Source organism: Anas acuta, chromosome 1, assembly GCF_963932015.1.
Source record: "Anas acuta chromosome 1, bAnaAcu1.1, whole genome shotgun sequence".
NCBI classification, from domain to species: domain Eukaryota; kingdom Metazoa; phylum Chordata; class Aves; order Anseriformes; family Anatidae; genus Anas; species Anas acuta.
The window spans coordinates 118,653,533-118,670,387 of NC_088979.1; the positions used below are offsets into that span (position 1 = coordinate 118,653,533).

General features: G+C 38.4%; 1 protein-coding gene across 38 annotated transcripts in view; it reads right to left on the minus strand.

Moving 5' to 3' along the window:
• ZBTB20 (zinc finger and BTB domain containing 20) overlaps positions 1–16,855 on the minus strand; it is a 526,186-nt gene that overhangs the window by 394,626 nt on the left and 114,705 nt on the right. For 2 of the 38 annotated variants that reach the window (XM_068697287.1, XM_068697482.1), the window contains exon 1: positions 23–131. The exons of 33 other annotated variants lie outside the window; for them this stretch is intronic. The gene's annotated coding sequence lies outside the window, so the exon portion shown is untranslated. 3 more of the 38 variants (XM_068697388.1, XM_068697367.1, XM_068697357.1) reach the window with 3 other exon arrangements.

A 16,855-nucleotide genomic window follows, 5' to 3' on the forward strand; every position in this document is an offset into this window, starting at 1 on the left:
AATCAAAGACATAAAACCATACCACAAGAGCATTACAGGCTTCAGTATCACCAGCTTCTCCATTATGATAGCAGATCTCAACCGTTGGAGGGCTTTTTGCCCATACCACCTGACTGGTCTCGAGCTCCAACAATCCCCACCTGGGCCCTCTTGTATTAATTAGGACAATTAGCCTCACCCTTTCTGGGATAATTGTCAATTTAGTTGAGCTGACACCAAAAAGTGGATTAAAAAAATAATAATAAGTCTGAAGCCAAAAGTGGAGGAACAAGAAAATTATCCCATGCAAATCTGTTTTCTGAGTGTCTGATTTTTTAGCAGAACTTTTTGCTGTGAAGTTTCTGGGTAGAGCAACAGGGTAACAATGTGCAGGAGGACATAAACATAGCAAACACCAGGAAATTTATCCTGGGCATTATCATTGCATCATTCTTGTAACAGAAGAAAAATATGAGTGCCCCAATGTTTGCTTCGACTACGTTCTGTTTTAAAGCCATGGTAGTGCAGTCAGGCATGTTTGATGGACTCTGGAAGACGTGACCCTCAGTGACAAAGCAAAATAGACAACCTGTAACTACACACACTTAAGAGTGGAATAATAATACTATCTAGTGCTGTACATGCTCTGGAAAGCTGACGAGTAAGTTCAGTGGTGAAACAGGCTGGCAACTTGGGAGCCTGGGAAGGGAGGGCTCTGCACTTCAGAAGGAAAGTTCACCTTCTACCTGCCTTTGTTATACATGTTATACATCTGTCAATGCAGCTTTATTAAATGTTTTTGCATACCTCTTTCTTTGGCCCCTCTGCTTTTCCTCTTCTTCCATTTGAAATATATTAACAAGCCACCCCAAAAGGCAGGAGTCAAAGACAGCTAGCAAGTGTTCAAGTGGACTTTTACTAGGCTCTGACCAATCTTAAGGACCACAAGTATGACAAAAGGTGTCACCGACTACCTGTTCAGATGGTCAAACTATAGAATAGAAGGAACAGTAGCCTCTGAAGAGCCTTTGCATTCCCTCTCTGGACGTGTGGAAGCTGCAGCCAAAACAAGGCCAAAAACAAAATGGCTGACTCCAGAGTGAAAGGACAGATTCTGCTCACCTCTATACAGAAGGACTTTTATCCCCTCTCTCCTCCCTCTAAAATCATGTTCAGGTGTGATCCAAGTCAAAGTCACTAAAACCCTTCAGGTTCTCCTGAGCTGATACTGCATCCACCTCAGTTACCTGCCGTTACCCTAACTTGTTCAGGGTGTGTTTGGTAGTTCTGAATTCTGACCAGAGAGGCTACAGGAAAGGAGACTTGCTGATATTTCTGAATAATCCGTGCTGTTCTCGCATGGCAAAGCTCCCACACAAGCACAGCTTCCTGCTGCAATTCTGTTCATTAGGAAATGGTGAAAGATCTGGCATGGCAGATGAATGCAGATATACTAAATAGTAACAAAGCAAGTGTGCCATCCTGAGACAGGGGACGTTTTATTTTGCAGGCTGTCAGCACCTGAGGATGTTAAGGAGGTGAGAGTAATTTACCGAATGAATTAAACCATGGGGGTCCCAAATAAGAAATTAAAAAGAGACTCTTGTCAAACATATCTCTACTAAGATTTGATGATACTATATCCAACTATCTTACTGTATCTACAAATAGCAGCTCACGTAATCCTCTTAGTGGGGGTCTGTCCTTTTGACTATATGCGCTGAAATACCTAAGAAAACAGTCTGATTTAAAAACAGAATGAGTTTCCCAACTTCATTGTCCTTGGTTGTGAGATTTTAAGTCATACCTTTAACATTTGAATGCCCATTTTTCTATTGCATTTTATTTGTGAGTGGGTGTTATACAGTCTACATAAAATGAATCACTACATAAAAATGCAACACCTATTATCATGTATTTCATAAATACCCAACCCGTAGTGTGTGCTGTGCAGCACAGTTGTTATTACGAGCTAACAGCATGTTCTACACTAACAGAAGTCCTACAGATCTCATTTTTGTGAATTTTAAGAATGGTGGAGCAGGACTGAGGAGGCATTTGTCAAATTTGTGTGTTCCCTGTACCTGCAGAGGAGGTGGCAGCCTAGAATTCTCTCACTGCAGCGAGGAGATGGTATCAAGAGGGGACTAAACAAGGCCAACCAAAGGGATCATGAGTACTTTCCTAAAGAACAATACAATATTTATTCAAATGTCCTCAAATGAAAACTGTATCCTGACTTAAGTGGTGTCATTTTGCAAGTTGCTAGCAACATTACTGTGGTCTAGTTTCCTGTCTGCATGACAAAAGACACTAAAAATGTGCACAGACCTAAATACATATTTTCAGCTTATTCCATTATTGGATAGCCAAACTAATGCCAGCTACTGAATTCGGAAGGCCCTCTGTGATGAAATAGACGTTAACACAAGTTTAAGACCAAAAGGAAAGTGACAGCAGATATCACAAGAAGACTATGAAAAGTAATTTTACATTATGCTGCTTTCATATAGCAATATGAGATACAAACACCAATTGTCCCCAATTATCCCCATTTCCTAGTTGAGGAAATAAAAACCCCTCCTTTAAGACACAAAATAAATCAAGGGACTCATGTGCTGAATGTGCAAGTTCATGGCATACTCTGTTTCCTATTCATTTTATCACGTGTAAATGTGATAATGTGTTAAGTACCCTTGGTACCTAACGATGAGTACTTTGTTTTATTCAGCTTAGGAAGTCAACAACAATACACAGGCATCAGACCGTGCATCTGGAGCATTACTCAACTGAAAATCTACCATGTCCACATACCCTCTTCTTCCAGACCATATGGACAGCACAACCCTGACACTAGCCAAGGCAGTTAATGTCAGAAAGAATCTGTGGATGGAGCAAATCAGAGGTCTTGTTGCCCTCCACTAAACCTTTCCAGTTGCTGGCAAACTGCTGGTTACAGATTTTCTGAGCAAGTGGTTATATTCCTACCTTTGCGTTAAACAGCCCTTGATGGATTTCTTTCAGGAGCGTATCTAATTTGCTTTGTAGGCAAATTTCCTTTCGCTTTTTCTTCATCTTAGGTTAATGACTTCTACTGTCAACATTTGCACTGTGTGCCTCAAGGAGATTTTCTAGAGCTGCAGAAAAGAGATCTCTGATACAAATATGAGGAAGAGACTGGACTATAGATCATTCCTCCTGGGCTAACCAGTATAAAGTAGAGTCTCACGACAATGGCAGATCTGTTCCTGTCTCGTGGTGAAAATTTAAAAAGATCACAGCAATGCTGTAGCTTTTCTGTTGGTTTAAATGGATTTATAACATACTCAGTCCCTTATAGAAGAGCACACAGATATTTAATTTGAGCCAATAGGTACAAATTGAGTAGGTATGAAAGCGAAATGGTCTCAATTTGCCAGTCAGACACGCAGTCTGACTGTATCGGCTGCTAAGATGCTGCCTAAGTAGGCCAAGATCAAGGTTGCAAAGATTGATTTGATTCCCATCCTTCAAAGTAAAGAAGACCCAGAAATTAAAGCTCATAATAAAATTTAAAATTATCCCTGGAAATCATCTTGTACTGCCACACTGCAATGCACGTATGATGCGTGCATGCACACATACACCTCCCATTCACTCTCCAATCCATCTTATCCCCTGCATTTTTCTGTTGCACCATTGCAGACATACTCACACTGAAAGAACATGACAGCTAGAAGAAACTAGCACTCAGTGGTGCAGAGAACCTATGCTGCTGTTCTCCTTTTCTAATCAGAAAACATTGATTCACTCCTACTTGCCTCGCCTCCCTGCCCCTTACCAATGACAAACTCACCTTACATCTCTATAATGCTTTCCTTGGCCAGGTCTGCAACCCCAGGCAACCCAGCCTTGATCGTAGGCAGCAAAGGAAGAGAGATCAGCTAAGAGTTTGCCATGCTCAGTGCATGTCACATAACACAAGCAACCTGCTAACGAGCTGCTATGTGCTCTCTCAAAGTCACAGCTGCCAGCAACAATTGAGCAAGTGCAGCCTAGCTTTTCAGGATTCCTGCCTGTTGCCCAGGAACCACACAAAGCACTGGAGATTTTAAACAGGTGCAAACAGTGCTTTTCTCCCATGCCTGGTCCTCCAGCGTGTCAGGCAGCACAGCCTCTGCAATGGCAACACAAGAAAAACCAGAAAGCAGCAAATGAAGTTTTAAAATGCAATCGGAGGTCCTGCCGATAAAGCTACACTTTTATAGCATGAGAAAAATGGCTTATACGTAGCACTGCAGGCAGATAAAGGAAGACTTGGTCGGGCTTGCCTTTGTGTAGATCAGTTTGTTTGTTTGTTTTTTTAAATGCTTTAAAGCTCATGGTTACAAAATTTCCTAAATTTGTCAGTATTTATCACCTGGAAAAGATTTTGGTTTATTGTAAACAATAATGTTTCAGAACTCATAATGAGAACAAATAATAAATGAAAAAGGTGCATTTTAAAGCTTACTTTTAAAATAATTCTATAGCTGTATATGAATTTTTATTGCTCAAGCCTGTATGTTAAATAAGTGTATTTACAGGCATAATATAACACAATTATCTGATTTTGTGTGTGTATAGAGATTAGATACGTACCATACGATTACAGCCCACTGCTTACCACTCTAATACTGTGAGTATACAGCTTAATGCATAGGTGGTACCATAGGTAGACAGAAAAAGTATTTCCTGAAAATCTGACAAATTTAGACAAATTATTTCTAACAGGCTTGTTAGTTTTCTACAATAACTCCAGAACAGTTTGTTTTGTCAATATTGCCTACACTCTGTTAAGGTCATCTGTATGGGTTTCTCAGCCATGTTCCCATGTTGACAATCCAGCAAATTCCTGTTAATTTCAGGCAGTAGCTTGCCTGACTTGGGAGAGAGCAGGAACTGATTAAGGTCATTAGGATCTGGCTCTCCAATGTTATGATCAACTACTAGTCTAGTTTCTATCTGCTACTTACAAGGCTGCTCACAAGAGCAAGCACAGGTCAAGTCTTGAGCAAGGCTCTCTCACTGTTTGTTCAAAAATGTTGTAATGCTGACATGCATGCTAAGGGCTTCTGTCTAAAGAAAAACTGCTCAGATAGACTTTACCTTCCCTTTTGGATTCAGCTTTCCATTTGGATGGGAGGCTGAAAAGGCTAAAGGGTTCTCTTGTACAGACGCCAACAAAAACAAAGGTAAACTTAGAATTTTCATTAACTGTAAATTACAAGAGCAAACAGAAATAAGGATTGATGTGAGCAACAGGGAATGCTAAAGCTTCACCAAATGTAATGTGTAATGCCTCAACCCAAACATATTTTGGGATGACTGCCAAGAAGATGGGTATAAATGTGGGAGGCTTAGTAGAGTACAGTTTGAGCTAAAATGTGTAAAGTTTTCACTTGTGCTAAGGAAACATTCATAGCTAGGTAAAAACAAGGCCTTATGAAAAATTCAATTTTGCATCTAATCTAAATTTCCCTGGGCAAAGCAACTGCTCTCTGCCTAACTGATCATCAAGACAGTTGTTGGTAGCATGTAATTATTGTGGATGGTATTGCCACGTGTTAGGTGCTAGCTAAACTTTGTAGAGCCTGGAGGTGTCTAGTCCAGCATTAAGTGGTTTGATGTTCTCACTTCAACCTGAACTGGAATTAGTCATTACCATTCTTTTGCCATTCAGTGTACTGCTAACACTTGTACAACCACCAGGCAGAAATGCCAGCTCTGTCTACCAACCTTTTATATGCTATCTCCCTTTACACTGTTATCTGGGATATATATTTTGACCCAGAATCTCCTAGTAATGAAGGATGCAGAATCTCAAAAAAACAGAGCTTCTCCAATGGAGAATATCATGGTGTCTTGAGTATTACAGGGGCTGTGGTGGAAACATCATTAAACAACCCAACCAATCTCTTGGCTGTTAAAAATTCCCCAGCAGAAAAGAGCCAACGTGGCAGAGTTGTGGTTTATCCGCTGTCAGAACTGTGCCTCAACACTGAGAGCATGAGGTGCTTGACTGGAAGCCTAGTTCATGAACTGGGACGTAGGTTTATTTTCCATCAGATAAGCAATGGGCAATTTTAGTAAAGACAAGAGACTGGGGAATATAAGACTACAAATTTTATGGAAATGTTCAACACAGGCTCATTTGTCAGCTTTTCTTAAGATACTTTCTTCTTGAGTTGGTAAAACAATTCTTTCAGCAAAGAAAAAAGAAAAAACACATCAATGGCATTAAAGCTTCTTATCTGTTTTGTCTCCATAGACTTCAGAAAGCATACAGAGTAATGAAGTTCCAAGAAGACATTTTACTTACTACCGCTTCAACTTTATTCGTATGCTCGGTTCCAAGATCTTGAGACAGTAACACAAGTTACTTCGTGTTTCTCCATGCTAAGTGCAGGGTGTGATCTTTCCTTCTCTGTGCCTGAGATGATATAGCATCTGCAGGTGACATACATACAGACAAGCTTTTAATTCTCCCTAATGCACCTCCAGTTTGAAAGATGTGGAAGTATGAAGTGCCTATTGACAAGACAATATAGGAATCATACTGACAATAGCCAATGCATCCCATTATGTGGCAAATAAACATGACGCTGTGGTAAAGAGATGGTGACAACAGAAACATCTCCCATCTAGAAAAGAACGAAGCTCTCTAAAGAAATTGCCTATTAATTCAAGATGTAGATATGTTCAGCTAAGTACACAGTTTGATGAAGCTTAATGATAAAGTGATACAAAAGACTGCAAACTCTAGGCAAGGATCCTAAAAATTGTGGAACAAGCCAGGAGTCGGTATTTTGGCAACAATCTTAGGGTGAAGTTACCCTCTTTTGCCTTCAAATTATATCAAGGCAGTGAACCTCAGCTAAGCTTAGAAGAGTCTGAAAGAAGAACGTATCCTTCTCTGCAGTGGCTTCAGTAAAATAAAAAACTGGATTAACCATCGTCTTTACTGGTGCCAGCCAGGCCACAAAGTGTACCATCAACTCCACTGTAAGGTAAAAGCTACTGTAATTTTAAAAGAATATTGATTATACATCCTGCCCCAGAAATGCTACAACCTGACTTAGGATTTCTCATTAACTAGGTCTTCTTACACCAGTTGTGATTATTTAACGAACGATACCAGAATGAGAAACATCAGATTACTTTCCAGAAGTTATTTACAAAACTCAGGGATATTCTAAGCTCATATAAGCAAGCATTATTATTCTGAATAGCACTACAAGCTGCCCTCCATCCACAGCACCATGCAGGCTGTCATTTTTGTAGTTAGGATTCGTTTTGCAGTAAGACTTAACTGTTCTTTCAAGTGCACTGTACTGCTAGTTGTTGTCACAATTATTTATAACCAGGGACATCCATCTCCTACTAACCTTCTGTTCTGGTCCAATACACAGGAAACAGTATTTGGAAGGCTGAAGTGCATTTATAAGAATTTCAACTCGATATTTTTTAGCCAGATTCTGCCCTCTCTGTTTCACTGCAATCCCAGAGAAGTCAAAGATGGTATTCAGTCTTCCTCTCCTGTGTGAGTGCTTGTATAAAAACTCAATCTTTTATACAGGGTCAGGACAGCAAATGAAGATGCTCAACTAAAGAAGTGTTTTTTCAAGAGACTTGTAAAGATGAGACAACTAGTTGAGCTTCTTCTTTAAATTGTATGATGAAAGTATTGTAGCATTTTTTTTAACACCAAGAAGCAGTGGAATAGTGCAGGGAACACTCAATGTCAAGAAACAATCTATCCCCAGCTTGGCAATGAATTATCCTACAACCTTGAGAAAGTTACTTAACTGTTCTGTGTTCAGTTTCCCCATCTATCAAATGGGGATAATGATACTCTGTATAACAACTCTGAGGTTCTTTAGAAAATACATTTCCATTTGGCAACTCTTAAAGTGCACTGGAATCTCTGAAAAATACTGAGAATACAGAAATAAGTATTGCTTGAAAGGTTTGTTGCAATATGTTAATACAAGTCATACCTTTCTAGTAAGTACTTTGCATTGTGCTTAAGTGTTTCTACGTACTGTTTAAGTGAATCAACTACAATTATCGTACCTATAGTATTCTGCATTTGAAGATACTACAGGCTTTTAGTTTTAACTTGCAGCAAGGAATCTTTTTACTGACCTCAGTAAGAAATGGACTGGGCCCTGTATTTTTTTCTAACACCTGCAACAATCTTTCAGTTTAAGTATCATTGCATTCTTTGGCATATACAATAATTAGGAAAGTCAAAGAGAAAAACAGGAACTTTGTGTCCTGCCTCCCCAACATTATTTTCGGTACCTACATGACACAGATGCCACTGAAGACTCACTCTTACTTTGAAGTACAAGAAAATATATCCTCTAAGAGACTGACTGTCATTCAAAGCATCCTTTGAAACTTCTTAAAAACTGCAGCTGAGCTTTACATCTGGAGATGTTTTAATGACTATTTTTTCTGTACTTTTAGAGCGCAGAAGAGCAAATTCATTACATGTTGAAAACTCAACATACTTCGTAGGCTTTAGATATTTAAATAATTCTACTTCTGAAAGTTTGTCTGCTTAAATATGTGCTCTTACGGTATAATACAAAAGCAGCTGGACATACACATTGTAGGTCAAATTCCAAGTCAATGATCAGTTAGTTATTTTTTTTGTGACAACTGCTTTAGAGCAGAAGAGAGCTTTTCCCTCAAATTCATATTACAAAAATGGGTCCCAGAGATTCTCAAATAATCAACCTTACAGATGGGACCAAGTATGAAAACTGCCAGGCCCCCAGAATATTTTTTTCTGGACATCAGTAATGATCAAAACCAAGAGATCAGAACTGATTAATCACCAGTTTAGAGACAACACTCATTACAAAGCAAATGCTAAAATAATTGTATTACTGCAGGAGAACAAAGTTGGGGGGATTCTACAGCCATATCATCTTTAATAAGTGCTTCATTCACTAACTTTGTAATAGAGAGAACAGGATTTCTGTCCATCAATTCTATCAATTATTGTATCATATTTATAGCAGATAAAAATTTACAAGCATTGTTAGATAGTCACCTTATCTCCAAGTAAAAAAAACAAAACACCTACATATTTGAATACAAAGGCAGCAAACTAGATTGTATTTTTCTTATCAAGATTAATATAATGTATTAATACAAATAAGACAGCTAGATAAGAGTTACAACAGCAACGAGTGAAATTTCCCCCGCTTTCAGGTATGATTAAAAAAGCAACACCAGAAATATAAGCAAAAGGGGAAAAATAAGGTCATTCAAATGAAGATATGTTAAAAAAAAAAAAAAAAAAAAAAAAAAAAAAAAAAGATGGCCCTGAACCTGTGGTAAAACCATGAAGACAAAGCCTACAGGAAGAAGGTGAATGAAGTGGGATGCCCTCAGATGGGCATCAGGACAGTCTGTGGATGAGAGTAAAAGAGTGGGAATGTGGAATTCCACAGGTAATGCTGGAGCTTCCAATGTCTCCAGCTCCAGTGACTAATGTGCGTGTGTAGAGAAAAAACTACTTCAAACAGAACTTTTTACCGATTAAGTCACTACCATAAATCTCAATATGTTCCCTGCCATATTGGCAGCCTGTCCTTTCTTCCTTTTAACTGTGGGCCAGATCCTCAGCTGGTACAAGTTGGCATCACGTTTTGTTGCCTTCCGTGGAGCTAAGCCAACTGATGCCATCTGAGCATCTGATACTAGATTTCTGTAGCAGTCAAAAAAAAAATAATGATACAGTGGCATTAATTACTGCACCACCATGTCTCATAACCTCATGGCAGAGGTGGAAAGACTTCTCATTTAGAGTCACTGATCAGCATGCAAACTGAAAGGGTCACTTGGCATTCTAAGCTCAGTTTGATGGCCATCTAGCTACTAGAATCTATTTTTTTTTCAATTCCACAAGTCACTGGTAGTCGTTCCTAACACAGGAGACACCATTTCTCATTTTCTCCAACAGATTCAAATACTTAAAATTCGTTAATCCAAAGGTGTTTAGTAGTTGTGCTACATCCTTAAAACACCACAAGCTATTGCATCCAAAATACAATGATTTAACATGCAGAAGAACACTAACTGGGGCAGACAAAAATCTATTTAACTGAGAATCCTCAGTCCTACTGCCAGCAGCGGATGCTAAGGGAAAGAGGGTAAGCACATATTCATCCGCAAGCTTTCTACTACAAAGTAATAGCATGCCAGAGATGCAAACTGAAAAATACTTGAGGTTATACCTACAAGTCAAAGTCACAGAATCATGGAATCATTTAGGTTGGAAAAGACCTTCAGGATCATTGTGCCCAACCAAATATACCCATACTTTTATCTGTATCTCTTACTAAGAGTTCTACAGTGCCAGCTACACAGAGTCATGCTCACCGTGGTATGCAGAGAAATCAGAAGATGGAAGGCAGCCCTCTTTCCAAGGTCCAGAGAGACAGCAGTAAGAAAACTCAAAACATTATCTTAGTCTTTCCATATCTACATTTTTTAGTGCTTGGGTTTTGTAGTGCACATCTTTGTTTGTTTGTTACTCCTGCTAGGCCACACTGCCCTGTAGAGCTAACTAGCCACATTTCCATGGCCAGTTGGAATAAGGGCACTGGATTTCTGACGCCACACTGAGAACCTTGCCTCAGACACCAATATTCTCTGCTTTAGGATCTTCTGATAGAGAGGATGGTCATTTTTTGTTTCAGCAAAGGGAGAAATGGGGTGCAAGACTCATTATGGACAACTGCATGTTGGTTTTGACTACTCTCTAACAACACTCACAGTTTATGCTCTTTGTATAAAAAAAATGTATATGCTGCATTTCAGTGTAGAAGGAAATAACCTTAACAGGAAAATCCTAGCACCCAAATAAAACTCTTCACCAATGAAATGCCATTTCCTACTTTCTGACCAGCACAAAAAGGTGTAGTTTGAGGCTTTAAAGAACAAGGGTGTCTCAGATATTCAGACATCCAGTAAAAGCAATGATCACTTGCATCAACCTCTCACATATATCAAAATGTTCATTAACTCAAGTAGGTTATTGAGGGTTACTGTCTGTGTGTTTGAAGGAAGGGGTAAATGAGAAATCTCACTGAATCTATCTTGGCCTGCCTGTATTTGCATTTCTTGCCCTTCCAGTATTCCCTACCATATAAAATTATCCCTTCCGCTCCTAAGTTGTTTTGTTTTAAGCACTTTATGCCCCCCAAACACTCAACATTGAGATCTTACTGAACATTAAACAAGAGGATTCCCATCTTTGTCTTTAAAAGGGTAAAATAAAAGTAGTAACCTATTAGACTAAAATACTTTTTCTTCACCTGCTCGTTAGAATTGGCATGTTACAGCAGCATGCACATGCCTAACAAACTTCCAAAAGAAGGACTGGAAGTAATTGAATTAATCTAGGAGCAAATGTAAACTAAATGGCCTTATATTGGCTGAAGTGTATGTCCTAGAATACAAATAGTCTGCTATGGATATAATATAACTACCTGCTAACAGGAGAAGACCAAAACATAGGAAGATATATCCTTGGCTTGACTGACCTCAACAGAGGTTTTGCCTGTGTAAGGACGAACCAAGAAATTCAGGGATTTAGCCATAAAAGAAAAGCACTACCAGGAAACAAAGAAAGAAGAAAAACAATGAGAGAAGGTAACATTAGAGAAGACAACATGTAGGGGAAGGATAAGAGTAAACAGGAAAATGCGAGGCGATAAATAGGAAACAGGAGAAGCAATGGACACATTGATTTCTTAAAGCTTTTAAAGGATTGACTGTGAGGCTCTCTGCTCAATACATATTAGTGTTTAATATGCCAAAAGACAAGTAACTGAATTTCGTTATATTAAAAGGAAAGCCTGTTCTGATTTGGATGCATTTCACTAAGTTCCTCTCCTCATCCATACCAAAATGGTAGTCTCCAGCTTTCTCTTAGCCTCCTCCCCCACTTGTACTCATAGCTTCACTCTCCCTCTAGCTCTCATTAAAACGGTTTGCTGATGAGAAGGAACCATTTTTTCCCTTGCTAGTAATGGAAAAAGCAGCAACAGCCTCTCTTCTCTCTCTCTCAGGCCCCAGCTCAGCAAGGAATTTTTATCAGAAGACTGCCGAATTGACCCACAGAGGAGCAAAATTTGCAACTGAGAAGTAAGGAGTCATGTGACAGCTGAATTTCCCTCCAGCCGTCTGTTTACATACCAGGAAGATGCCAGGATACTGGTGAAGTGTGCTCAGCTTCTTTTTAAAAAATCCCTCTGTGATAAAACGTCTTAGCAGCCTAGCACATTTGCTATTAGGTTCTGATATTACAAATGAAGGAAAATGATGGGAGCTCTATTACGATCATTCCAGAGAGCATTCCACAGGGAACAACTCTGGATGAAGAAAAGAAATTATGGACTTTCTCTCAGAGATGAGCAGATCTTAATGTGGCAGATATGATCCACACGACAAAAGGGTTTCAAACCTATTACATATCCAGTAGAAAATGTAAGAGAATTTTAAACAGACACATTCTGCTTAATTCAAATAAAATTAAACCAGTTGATTAAGAATATGTCTTAAACTCAACATGAAGAGTACCATCCATCTTTAAAAGTCTGGCCCCCAATCTCTGTATATTATTCTTGGCAGAGATATGTCCATACTCCGTCATTTTGTCTTAAGTCGGTCTTAGGACCCAGCTGTTCTGATATTGATGAAAATGGAAATTTAGATCTTGAAATATTTCATTTAACTATTATTTAAGAAATATTATTGCTTAAATGAGATGCATCATTCAAAAAAAAAAAAGAAAAGAAAAAAAGAAAAAAAAAAAGAAAGAACGAATAAAAAAGCTCAAAAAATCTGCTTTTTTGTTCTTTTTCAAATGCATTATCTGTATCCAATTTTTAAAACAATCCACAAATGTGTTCACTCATCCTTACCACAGGGGAAGAATGTAAGTAGGGAATTTCTGCCTGACAAAAAACCTACGAAGTGATAAAGCTTCTAATTTTGACTTCAGTGGAAATTTTGCTTGAGTATGGATTCAAAGGATTTGGCCTATGCTTTGCAGATGACTGGGATTCAAGCATATTATTACTTAGATAATCGTTTTGCTAGAATCATCAAGTGTGCTCTTAAAAGGACTGGAGGGAATGAGTTTGACGAGAGATCAAAGAGATCAATTATTATTGTGTCCAGTAGACATAAAGTGTCCATTGGACACCAGCTGGATGGGCAGAAGAGAGGAATTAATCCAATTTAGTTTTAGGGTGCTAACATAAAAAGTAGAATAATTTCTTTCCTTCCCAAAAGCATGGTTGGTATTTATATTGCCATTTCTTATGTAATGAAACTTTCCTAATATTTATTATTTATCAAAAATACTAGTTTTGAATGTTTCCCTAGGAAGATGATGAACCTAATTTTTATTTTTAATTATAAAAAGGGGGCAGCTCTTTCTAGCAGGCCAAATACTGAAATCCTTTCCCAGTATTTAGACTGTCCACTGTTACAGATGCAATGTGACCAAGATTCCCCATGAGAGCTAGCTAGTAAGTCTGGAGGAATCTGGCCAGGCATCTTGATAATGAAAAGAAATATACAGGCTGTGCAGCCTCATAACTTTCATGTCTGGAGTCTGTTTCTCTTTTTTTTTTCTTTTTTTCTCTCCATTGAGCGTTCTTTCCCTTCTCTGAAAAGATGTGGAAGGCAACCAGGAAAAAAAGCAACAACCCATCACAGAGTTGATCTGAATCTCCCCAAAGAAGCAGACAGAACAAATGGCTCCTCAAAAGTAAATCCCAGGTGAAAGCTCCATGTCTCAGTTTTGTAGTGCTAAAGAAGAGAAGGGATGCAGATATTTACTCCGAAACAACCTAGCCTCTAAACTTGTATTTAGAGCTTGTAAGTAGCTCTTCGTTTAGCCTTTGATTTTGCTAGGTAGTAATAGTTTGGCACTATTGCTCAGGGTCCATCACTTTTATTTGCTAACTATATGTTATAAGCAGCTTACATCTACACACGTCATTGCAGAATTTGGCCATGAGATCTTGAAAGTACTGTGCAGCGCTATGACTCAAATCTGATACAGGTTTCTTCAAAACCTATTCCGTCAAAACTCTGTGAAACTGCAAAAAGGATATGAAGATAATATTGATACACACTGCAGCTGGCTACACAAAGATTTGTAGAGGAAGAATAAGGGTTACCAGAGCAGGAAAATACTGTTAATTACTTAGCATTGTTCTTTGAAGCGTAATGCCAGTATCTGGAAACTGCACATTCCTACCTGTATACCACATCAATATTACAAGGAATAAATCTTTCCAGAAGAAAGGAGAAACTGAAAAGAGAGATGGAAAAAAATAAATAAATAAAAAATGGTACTCACTAGACAGTATCTGCAGATGTTCAGCTGGTAACTTAACTTGTCTCACTCCCTCTTTCAGCAAAACTATGAGTATCACAAATATCAGATTTCTTCTCTGGCATGTCCAGTGATGGAAGTTCATAGAAGTCTAAAGTATAATGCTCAGTAGAAGCCCAAAATAAGTTTGTGTTAAGATATCCACTTAATAAGAATGCCACTGTGACGGTAAATTTCCACCTTGTGTATGAAACACTAGCGTACTCAAGTTTCCCCTGTTTGTGGGGCTTAGGCAATGCTCTGCTCAGGAAGCTAAGGATAAGCCTGTACTCCCATTATTCTGTTGTAAATTAGCTCAGCAGAATGGACTTTTATTCTGATACGACTCAAGCAAAAAGTAGTCTGGACTGATACACTACGAAACCAGAAAATATCCCACAAACAGCAATCATATCATTATTATGTAAAGTGTTTACAGGATTAGGCAGTAACAGCAGTGACATGATAACACATACTAAGGCCTCATCCTGGAAGGCTCTTTCGTCTGAATAATCCTAAATAAGTGTGTGCAGTCCTTTGCAGGGATTGTAAAGTGTGGAAAACTGTGAAATTTGGGTGGAAAGAGATCAAAAAGCTCAAGCACACAGTAGTGGTGAGACTCACTTAAAATTCTACAGAAAACAGAAATTCATAAATAGGATTGTCTCTGACTTTTGATCTTGTCTGTGGGACACAAGATCTCTTCCCTGAGAATAAACACACCAAAGCAAAAGCAACCCCTCCCTTGACATTTTATTATATTTCTGTAATTGTCTCGATATACCAGATCAATTGCATTTGAAAATGCAGCTATTAAACCATAACTAGACCATCTTCGGAGCCTTTGTTTGTCAATTGCATCAAACAACAATTCTTCTGCAGACAAGAAATCAGACTGTATTTTCACAATAATTGCAAGTCATTTCTGGGAGAAAGAGGTAGCAACAATACCCAAGGAAATAAAATAACACACTTTTGTGCTTTCCCATCAAACCCGATAGTGGTATGGGTTTAAATCAGTCAGAGGCAGCTACGCATGAGAGATTGCACTCTGCAGGCTCTATCAGTCAGAAGTCAAGGATACACGTCCATGATTTATCATACTTTTCATGGTAATTAGCTAGAGTGCCATTTTGCTTCCAGTAGCATCACTCAACTTTCTTTTTTTAATTTGGTCTTTTTTTCTGCAAATGAATTTACATATTTCTCAGTCTCTCATCCCCTACTATGTTTTATTTATGAATATAGGCCTTCCTGATGGTAACTTTAATGTGAAGAAGGTAGTAATTAGTGTACCTATCTGCTAAGTTAATCCCTTTCCCACAATGTCTGCAGAGAAGTTTAAGGTAAGTAACAGTTTACAGTCAATATTAGGTTTAATTATGCTTAATGAGGGTAACTGTCTCTGTTTACTAACTGCACCTAGGTGTGTAGCTCCTATATGAGTTTTTCTCCCAGCCTCATTCTGCACTGTTAATAGTGCCACTGTGCACGGTATGTGTGGTGCTTTAATGCATGAAACTGCTCCAGGAGAGCCAAGCAAGTGAGGCACCTGTTTCAACTCAGATTCAGTGGTAGGAGAACAGTCTTAAAACAATGGCAGCTCTGTGTAAGGAGGAAGTTTTACTGTCTGGTATTTGAGTGCATGCAGTATATTAGAGGGAAAAAAAATAAATCAGACATTCCCCAAGCCCCTCCTCTTAACAAAAAATAAATAGAATTACATAAAATTAAAATAAATAAAATAAAGTGTTTGTTCCCAATTTGGAGAGACCATCCCCCAAAATGTTTCCTGTAGGAGTTACTACATTCGTTTGGTTCACCTAAAGCTATGGTAACAATTCATACCTTAAAGGAAGTTACACAAAACAATGAAGGCTTCTTGTCTTGCTCATATTGCATGAGCAGCTATCTTTCAGAGCTAAAAAGTTTCTAGAAAAAACTGGAGACTACACCAATGTCATCTTATAACTTCATACCAGAAAAAACGACAAAAATGAAATGTCACATCCAAACCCACCTCGACTCCAGCTGCTCCATTTTTAGTCTGTTACTTCAGCCTGCAACTTCCTAAAATGATAATCTAGATTTGAGTTTACTTCATTACTTTTTGCCATAATATTTTCCTTTGTGACTTCATGTATTATCCCCTTGGGAAATTCATGCAATGGGAAATTTTTTATACATATTTATAACAGCCCATGAAAAATGTAACTTCCTAAGTCTTTGATTCCCTAGGATGCATGGATTTGTTTTTTGTTATTTTTGTGTGTGTGTGCGCGTGTGTATGTGCATGCACACACATGAGGGACTACGTGTGCAGGGGAAATGCCTAAAAACAAAGCAGTTTGATTTCTGGTGAGAAATGGAACTAGAACACATAAAAATTGTTCTGTAAAAGGAGAGGTTAGTTCATTTCATTTTTCCAAGGCAGCAAGAAGC